The sequence below is a fragment of the Ambystoma mexicanum genome, chromosome 1p, assembly GCF_040938575.1.
Source record: "Ambystoma mexicanum isolate Mex_15411 chromosome 1p, UKY_AmexF1_1, whole genome shotgun sequence".
NCBI lineage: Eukaryota > Metazoa > Chordata > Amphibia > Caudata > Ambystomatidae > Ambystoma > Ambystoma mexicanum.
In genome coordinates, this window is record NC_090921.1 from 535,181,703 (window position 1) to 535,191,860 (window position 10,158).

At 44.9% G+C, this 10,158-nt stretch overlaps 1 non-coding gene across 1 annotated transcript; it reads right to left on the minus strand.

The window, feature by feature from the left end:
• Window positions 1-8,282: 8,282 nt before the first annotated feature.
• On the minus strand, window positions 8,283-8,446 carry LOC138462153 (U1 spliceosomal RNA). The gene has a single exon (XR_011264761.1). It is a non-coding gene; the product is annotated as a U1 spliceosomal RNA (small nuclear RNA).
• Between the last annotated feature and the right edge of the window lie 1,712 nt (window positions 8,447-10,158).

Consider the following 10,158-nt stretch of genomic DNA (forward strand, 5'->3'; position numbering starts at 1 on the left):
CCATGGGATGCCATCCATGCCTGGATGAGGAGCTATATCCTGTTTACTAAGGCCGTGTCCTTGTGAAAGTTGCCCGAAAGGGGAATAAGGATCTGAGTGTCATCTGCATAGTTAGGGTAGGTGACACCCAGTCTGTCCAACTTGTCGAATAGGGGCTTAGTAAAGATGTTATACATGGTAGGTGAGACAGAGGATCCTTGTGGCACGCTGCATGACGTTAGTATGGGGTCAGCGGAGGCTGAGGGGGTGAAGACTTTCATCGTACGGTTAGCCAGGAAGGACTGAACCCAGAGTATGGCATCACTTGAGAAATGTGCAGCCGACCTGAGGTGATTGCATAACACTGCATGATCCACCAGATCAAAGGCTGCAGATAGGTCAAGGAGGAGTAGCATAGCTGTCTTCCCATTGTCCTTCAACTCATCGATTTGGGTCTTGAGATATTAAGGCTGTTTCCGTGCCATGTAGGGGGTGGAAGCCAGATTGACGTGTTCCTAACAGGTGGTTAGCTTCGAGGTAGTCCTGAATTTGAAGGTAGGCTACTCTGTCAATTATTTTTAGTCGGAAGGGGACTGTAGTGATGGGTCTGTAGTGATGGTTCTGTAGTTTGTCGGGATAGAAGGGTCAGAGTTTGTTTTTTTAGCAGGGGGAGAACCAGGATTCTTTGAGGTTATTTGGCACTGTATTAGCTTTGAAAGAGGCATTGATAAGTTTCGAGATAAAAGGGGCTCGGTCTCTAGTTGCGTCCTTTATAATTTGGGCTGGGCCACTTGCAATTGGACGGTTTTAGGGAGAGGATAATTTTCTCCGTCTCAGGGATAAAAATTTGAGTGAATTAGAAGGGTGTGCTGGTTCTGGCCGTTATGGGTTGGTCAGTGTGTTGCTGCTCCGAGGGTGGGGCAAGGAGGCCTATGTGGTATTTTCTGTTTAGTATCAGGAGTAGTCTTGCTGCAGTATTATGGATGCTTTGCAGTTTTTCTCTGAGGCATTCTGGCATTCCAGGGTAGAGGCTGTTTGTGTGATCTACTCTGGATAGTACCAAGGAGATGATTGCGAGGGTCCTGTGTGAAAAGTTGAGGCATGGGAGTATCGCTCTGATTAGTCACAGGAGGTAGAAGCATTTGTTTTGCTATTGCGTTGACTTGTGGTTCTAGTAAAAGTCTGTTGTCCACGAGGATTCTGTGAGGGGTCAGAAATGAGGCAGACACAAAGTTGTAATGTTTTCACTGTCGGACATCTTTTATTAAAATAAAAAGGGTTGGATAAAGGCCTCTCCCCCTAGCCTAAGTAGAGTTTCCCTACCTAGGTAACTAAAACTAAAATCAGTCTGTCTCATTGTCAAAATTATATAAACTGTCCTTGTGCTCAAAACATGCTTAGATGACTCTTGCACAGGAAATGAACTAAGGGTGTAAGGCAATGGGCCTCTACATACGTCTGGCGGTAAGTCGCTTTTTGCTACTGGCCGGTTACCGCCAGACTGAATCACTGTTTCCACAGCCTGATATCCCTGTGCCATCGGGACATCATAAGTCCCGGCGGCCTGGGATATCAGGCGGCATAAAATGCAAGTCGCCATTCCAGGGGGGGTCCCATGACTCCACGAGAATGGAGACTCTGGAGCACCGGCACTGTTGCTAACTGTGCCGGTGCGTCTGTGACAACTCTGCTTTCTGGGGCTGTTGCACCCGGCAGGGCAGACCTGCCGGGCGCACAGGCCCAGGAAAGCAGAGTTGTAGTCTGCTGGTCCAGAATGGGTGCCGCTGCGTTGCTACCAGCACCCTTATTTCCATACTGGTAGAATCACAATGAGGCCCCATGTCTCCTACTTGGGTTTGACAAAAATTGTTCACAATTAAAGCAAATGCAGAAATTCAACAAAAATAGACTTTTTCAAGAAGAAATCCTTGGATGCAGTGGGTGCTTCCCTTCCACCGGATTGTTCAGGTAGGATGACCAAACGTGTCTCTTTCAAAGAGTTCTTTTATACTCCCCTGCCAGGAATCCTTTAGTTCAGACTTGCCCAACCTTTTTGAATGTGGGGCCGAAGCATTAACTTTTTGTCACTCAGTAGCCGGCAAGCCAAAAGTCGAACAACCTCGCCCAAAGCAGTATATTAAAAAGCGATATTGTGTGACCTTTGATACAATAGCCTCACAGGCAGTGATAGCCATGCAGTCCCAAATATAGCTTTTGGTGTCAGGAACAGTGGGATTAGACGCTTCTGATTTCTTTGTGTGTCTGTGTTAATGTTTTTATGAAATAGTGGGGCGTCCGAGCGTAGTTAGGGTGCTATAAGGATCTAGGGAGGGTTTGGGGGAGTTCACCCCTCCACCCCAAGAATTCTTTTCCAAATATGGGGTTGAAATGGTGCATTTTAAAGCAGAAAAATTGACCAAAACGCCATAAGTTTACTATCGTTGTAAAGGGGAACATGAAAATTCCATGTCACCAACCGCAGACAAGGACATTTTACAACAGAACACATTCTAATGATCGATTTGTCCAAAGTGTAAGAAAGCACTGCCACTGATGTAACACATTGTCATGCTGGTTGTACCCAACATATTCCTCTGTAGCAACATGTCTATGCTGGCTGTTCCCAATTTAGGCCTGCATTGTCCTGTACAAAGCTTGATTGATGCTGCCCGAGTATGTGCAGTGTGCCCAATACATATGGAAGCTTATCTCTGTAATACACATTCATTACTTCTGTGGTAATGAAAGAAGCATAATTCAATTCAAGAGATAAAATGTGGAAAAGCGATCACCCAAAGGTGAACCTAATTGAAGAAATGCAATGTGAGCACAATCTTAAAGTATGCAGAACTTTCTTTATTGCATGATTAGTAACTTGTTAATAACCTTTCCTGAACAGGTAAAACTACGCAATCAAAAGAGAAACAGAAGTAAACAAAAGCCAAAATAGTGACCACAGTGGGTTTTATACTACATCTGGGATAATTGGCTCCAAATACGATGGGGCCAAGATTGCCAATTCTCACTGTTTTATGCATATTATTAAGTCTTAGAAAAGCATTCATCACAGTTAAGAAGAAGTCCAATTATTCTACTAACACTGCAATTGTTTTCAGCTTGTGGTCAGAGTTGTCCAGCTTTGCAGTGCCGTAAATTAAAGGCAAGGCTATTAACCAGTACACATGTCATTATATGTAGACTCTCATAAGTGGGGCGGGCGCAATTTCTTTCATGCTGCTTCTTTTCAAAACTATATATCAATTCCACTTTAAACCACTTCAATTGCACTGGTGATGAGTTACCTCACTGTGCAGATAAGTGTTGATGAGTATTGCTGAGTAAATATTCTTTAAAATGCACAATTGGCAGCCCGTTTTACTAAAAGAAACTCCCCCTTGGGTACTATTCAAACTGGGTGATTTCTGTTCGCCATAAACAACTTTTTCTTTGACCCAAACCTAGCACAACTTCTGCAGCTCCCCGCTGAAAGCAGTTGGGTGGCTGCATGTGTGTGATGTTAATCGGGGTATTTATTTATACATGCAATGTTTGTCGGATACCTGTATCCGACAAACATTGCATACGTAAATCAATAAGCCGTGCCCATGTATCCGACAAACATTGCATAAATAAATATTAACCGGGGTCGTGGCTGAGGCCCGGGTAGTGGCTGAGGACTGTACCTTTGTCGTGTGACCCCCTTGCATGGGGTCACCAGAGGAAGTTAAAGTTTGCTATTACCGGCTGCAGGGATGCTACTGGTGCATCACAGATGAAGATAGGCTGCAGGGAAGCTACTCAGCAAGCCGTAGTGTCCTTCGGGAACCAGTGTGGAATCCTGTGTGCATGAGTCCTCTTTCAGAGCAATGCAAGATGGTGGACCCTCACTGAATGACCTTTCCAGTTACATTGGAGTGTAGAACCTGACACAGGAAAAGCAGAGGTGCAGGAGTTTCGAGAAAAAGTAGGAGTGATAGTTGAAGAAAGGAGAGGCTGGTAGAGGATATGAGGATGGAGGCTGTGACGTTGAGCAGATAGAAAGAGAAGAGGAGAACGTGGGGGCAAAATGTGAGGTGAAAACAGGAGTTGAGAAAAGTTTAAGGATTTCAAAGGCACGGTACACTCCAGACCAGGACTCTTTCTACTGGCCAGGGATGCAGCGCACAATTAAAACACTTATTTTCTTTATTATGAATTCAGTTTGAGAAGGCACCCAACCCGTCTCACACCCACCTTTACAAACACCCCAGGTCACAATGGACCATGAACCAGGCCGGTGTGTAATGATACAATATTTATTTTTAAATTCCAACGAAAATCACACATTTAATATAGGGCAGCAATCACCAGTGTGGTGATCATTACACTGTAATTTGATAGAAAACACTTAGTTTGACCTTGTTACATAAGATATATAATGCACAATTGAATACAGGCAAGATTACTTTTTTGGAAGTTATTTTCTGATAGTACCAAAGTTGATATTTCCCCCTGCAACGCTCCCTCAAACCCCTGTTAACCAACATTTGTGTGGTTAGAAAGGAGTAGCAAGGAGTCAGGTAAACTAGACAACAAACAGAATGAAAATCCGACCTTCCACCCCTGAATGGGATGCAAAATCGGATTGAAAACCTTTAAAAATTTAGCAAGATAGCGCTCGGAATTACTAAATACTTGTTTTACATGTGCCGTTGAATGAATGAGGTAGAAATGACTATAGCAGTATCAGAGATATAAGAACACTAGCAAAAACTACAAGGCAATGTACTAACAACGGGCATACAGTTCAGAAAATCGACTTTGGAAGGAAAAACACAGTGCAGCCAAATGGCACATGGAGAAATTACATTTACTTAGTTTGCACAGGTTTAAAAAGACAAAACAGCTTGGAAAATGGTTTATCCAGACTCAAATCGGAATGTGGTTTTGATGCTAAGGGACAAAGGCACATCACAGGTATAATGAGAAAGTGAAAGGATAACTCTGGAGAGATGACAGTATGAGATTCTTAACGGGAAAGGAAACTCGGTTTCTAAACGGGAATAATTTCACGGGACAAAAGTTTTACTGAGTCTATATTTTAGTGGCTAGAAAAGAGGAACGCCGCCCGTGAGAAGGGTTAAGCTGCAGTTTTAACCCCTTCACGCCATGTACCTTTTCATGGGGGAATTCATAAATGTATTCAAAATAGTACTAAGGACTTGCACAAGGACTGAAATGAGTTGGAGAGAATGGCGCTAACACTTGCAGATCACTAGAGATGTGGCTAAAAACAAGGTACACAGAGGATTGTGACAATTTTAAGGATTTTTGCTAGGGCAGTTATAGGATCTCTATGGGATCAGACCTAATACAAGGTAACAAAGCAAGGGATGCAGTTTGTGGTTAATGGTGAAGGGAAATATAACAAGCACTTGAATGGGGTAGCTTGGACAGCGGATCGGGTTTCTGGACAGCGAGGCAAGATCTGGTTACTGCAAACAGTGGCTGGCTCTCCTAGAAGGGGACAGCTGGGCCTAGTCTGGTCACTGGATAGCGAGGTGCATCAGGTGGGCTCTCCTTGAATTATTGGGATTTTTGTGGGGTTTTTCTGGATCAGTGACCCTGCCTGGAATGGGTCAGCTAGCTCTGGCCTGGCAGTGGAATCTGGAATCTTGCAGGGTGAATGTGAAATATCTGGATGCGCTGGAGCTGGGTCAGCAGAGAGTCCAGAGCTCCCTATGCCTCCCCTTTATATAAGGAGTATGACATCAGAGGATTTTACTATGGGGCTGACTCAAGCTAGACACACCTCTTAACATCGGATAGGTCAGCTGTGGATGTCACTTCCCCCCTGGAAGCAGATTGGACTGAAGGAGGTGACTCAGTTTTATGGTGGGTGTTTTTTTACAATGTGCTTTGTTCTACCAAAGTTACTTTTGCCAGAATCAGTTATGGGACAAAACACTCATATTTGCAAATGTTCTCATCAAGAAACTTATACAGGCAGACTACATATCTTACAAGACACATGCTGATCCAAATCCCAAGACGGTGCGATGCTGTTTAGTCATTCTGGCAATCTTTCGCCATTTCCATGGACAAGAGTTCACCCAAAATTGTACAATTTTATATATGTATACATATTATCACTGGTCATGTTCTCATTAACTTTCAAAGTTGTACCATGCATGTTTTCTCCAGAATTCACATTTTCCTGGCTTTTGCGCCCCCAACATGCTAGAAAAACCTATATCATCTTATTTTAGTGGCGCAAACATGACATTAAAATGATCATAATTTCACCTTAATATCTTTTGATTACTGAAATAAATGACATAAACTGAATAGTCTATGAAATCGACTGGGCTGGCTTTGTTTTCCAAATATGGGCATTCCTTTCCAGGCCACAGCCAAATGTCAGGCCCTGGTCAGTTTAGCTCCGTGTTGCCATGGTTTTGCCTTTTATAGTCCTCCCCTCAACTCAATGTGCCCTGGCAGTCCATTGTCTAATGCTGGAGCAGTGCTGCTTTGTCTGACGAGGGTGCTAGATCCTCCCGTTTGGCACATTCATAGTTTCCAGTGGGATGGTCCACTTGAGGGAAGATGATTCTGTTCCCAGGAAAGGCAGGGCCCTTTGAAGCCAGGGCCTGCCAAACCTGTTCTGCTGGCCTCAAAGTACATTTATTTATTTTTCTTTCCTTAACCAGAAAGCAAGTCTTTTAGAAATAAATATCATGCATATGTTTAAAGCAAGGCCCCGTCACATTTCTATGCAAACACAGGGCCTTAGTTTAACATTTCACTTTGTAAAAGGCATTTTCTTGTTTGTCAAAAGCACCCTTTTACACGTGGGTTAATTCTTCTGGGATGTCACTTTCACAAATGCTGCTTTCTCTCGCATCTATATTCTGAACATTATTTATAGCCCTGGTCAATTTCTAATACACAGAAATCTGTCCAACACAAGGGTCCTATGAAACCGACATAAGCAAAGAGAGAGAGGGATTCTTCTGAAGAGTTTGCCTGTGTTATTTTGTTGCAAAAAGTAAAGCATTTGCTGTACGGCTTGGAGTGAAGTTCTCTGCTCTTTCACAGATTTTGCCTGACCCAACATGCCATTCAGTGAGGAATGCCCCCCATTAGCTGGTGTACACCCTGAATATGGATGAACATGGATGTGTCTTACTGGAACCAAACTGTGTAATGTTTAAAAGATGGAAAGGGCATCAGTGCACAGTCATTTTAAATGCAGAACATTTTCTTTTTCCGTGGGAAGGTTTGAGCTGGCAGCATAGCAGTGCTGCCTTTTGGATTATTTTCTTTGGTGCACATGAAGAAAACACTGGCAGCCATTCTCAGTCATTATTTTTGTAACTGCAAAACGCAGTTTTAATGCAAGGGAATAGCGCTCAGCAGAGCCAGCGCAGCCACTCTTCTTGTAACTGCTGAAAATGTAATTTGGTGGTGTAGGAGTTCTGCTAGGCTGGTAAAAGTATCCCACAACAGAAGGAGGAGAAGGCCAGTGGAGGAGAGGAACAGGAGGTTTGGGAGTATGAGCTGAAGTAGAGGAACAGAAAGGAGAGATCAAAGGAGGATTGGGAGCAATAGCAGTGGTGTAAAGGAGGAGTTGAGTAGCAGATGCATGACGAGGTGAAAGGAGGAGCAAATCAGGCAGAGGTGGGAGTAGGATCTGATGCAGCAGGAGGAGCAGGTAATCGACACCATGTTGATAACCTATTCTCCTATTAAGTTGCATTGACCGCACAAAAGTTTTCAGTTTTTCCTTTACAACAAGCTGAATATCGGCATCGCTATTGGGAATTGTCATGGGCCCACCAGCTATCCCCTGTGAGAGATTCAGCGTGTGGGCATGCATTGGCGGTGCAGCGTGTGGGTATGCAGTGGTAGTACAGTGTGTGGGCATGCACTGGCAGTGCACTCAGAATCTCTGCCACCAGACCAGGGGCTCTGTGTGCAACCAACCTAGCAGGCCTACAACGCTGTGAAGGCAAGGCCCGATCGGTGCTCGGACGGGGCTGGTGGCAGGCAGCTGGCAGCCAGCCCCTCACCCCCAGGAGCTGTCTGGGCCTTCTTAAGGCAGGATGGCTTCAAGAACAACACAGGCCCCTGATATCATGGGGCGTACAAGTCTGGGGTTAGGGGCCTGCACACTTCACCCCTCCAGTGAATGCTGTGGACCTGAGCTGCTCAGTGCTGGCCCCCTTGACTGCAGCAAAATAAATTCTGCCGCAAGACCAGGGGCTCTGTGTGCAACCAACCTACTCGCACACTTTACTTTTTCTTTCTTCCACCAATAAATCTGGGGGAAAGCGTGAACGCAGTCCCCCACTACCAGAAATAATGCAGTCGAGTATCCCGCATTTGGGGACATCGCAGGGGTCAGCAAATCTGATGTGCAATGGGTGAGCCTCACCCTTGGTGATCTGCCTTTGTGATCCCAGATTCTCCCCTGCAAGGTAAGTATGAGTTGCAAGCAAGAGGGCAGGGGTTGGGCCCGTTCTGGAAGCCCCACTAAGCGTGGGTGAGAAGGCAGGTCCTGAACCAGCCCAAGCCTTCCCGGAAGCCACGACCCCCCCTCCCCCCCCCCCCACAACCCGGTTTATTTATTTATGCAATGTTTGTCGGATATCCGACAAACATTTCCTAAATAAATTAACCGGGTCGTCTGACAAACATTGCATAAATAATTAAATTATCCGGGTCGTGGTGTTAGTCATCGGCCGCCATGACCCAGTTAATTTATTTATTGGACAACCCTGGTCTAAACAGAGCAAATCCTTTCTAAAATGGATTATGAAATTGCTTGGTATGGATTCGGTAAGACCAGGTTTTTGTTAATGCTGCAAAAGTGCAAAGTTTAAGCCTTCTGGTAAGTACTGTAAAAGCACGGCACACAGCAGCATGGCACGCAGAAGTATGGCATGCAGCAGCATGGAGCGCAGAAGCATGGGATACAGAAATACATAAATTAACCGGGTTGTGGCTGAGGACTGTAATGCCACGACCTGGTTAATTTATTATTTCTGCAATGTTTGTCGGATACAGGTATCTGACAAACATTGCAGAAATAAATAAATTAACAGGGTCGTGGCTGAGGACTGTAACTTCCTCTGGTGACCCCAGGACATCATCACAGAGGAATGTAAGGACGGCATGGTATCAACAATACTCAAGTGACCACAGTTCAAGGATGTTTATTGAACTTTCACATGGGTGAGATGAACACATTTCTAAACTGAACTCTACAGATGGGAGCAAGCTACGTCCATCAAATAATAATAATGCAGTCTGAGTGAAGCCTTGTCAAAATAAAAGAGCCTCTACTATAAAAACCTATTGCCAATCCTTACTGCTAATTTACAAATAGTGTGGGTAATGTTCAAGAAAAAGAAAGAAGTGTTCACAAAATGTTATGTCCGGATGATCGGACCGTTGGCCTCCCTTGCCCACGTTTTCAGCATGCGGCAAGGAGGTTTGCTCGAGCAAAGCACACACTCTGGCTTCAACACGAGAATACAATTCTATTTCCAGCAACAGGGCCTTCTGTGCCCAAGTCTCCTTTCTCATCAGTCTCTTGATTCAGACGGTCTGTTGTACAAAAATACGATACACAGTTCTTTTCTTCTTCTGAACAACATGGGTTCTTCACCCTGTATCCCCCTCAGCTGGTGTAACGCATACCTTGTACGCTGCTGGAGCATCTGGACCCTATGGTGTTTCTGGTGGTCTTGCTATGCTGGAATAACCCCTCCCTGTGTGCTGAGTGTGATGCGCCTGACCAAGACGAGAACAAGAGTGTCCGGAGTATATGAGACCAGGGTGAACCCTCTACCCTCTTGCCTCCCTTTCTCCCCCAAGGACACCGCTCACCTGTTGTTTTAAGATAGGAGGCTCTCCGTCGTGCTATTTGTTGCAAGGGCGCTTGTGTTGTGGCTAAGAGCCTCTATTTTCTGCTGCAGTTGCCTCACTGGAGAAGCCAGGGGCTGCTGTGGCTTATGGATACAGTTATGCTCCTGAAGTTCAACGTCCTTTTAGTGTTCAAACTGTTGTATTCACAGTCACTATCAATGACAATGTTCTTTCTATGCATGTGCTACCCTGTGCTTTCAGTGTCCTTTCTTTACTTGCTGTCCGATGCTTTGTCTTTTGCTTGTTCTTCCTTGCAGGTGCTGAGCC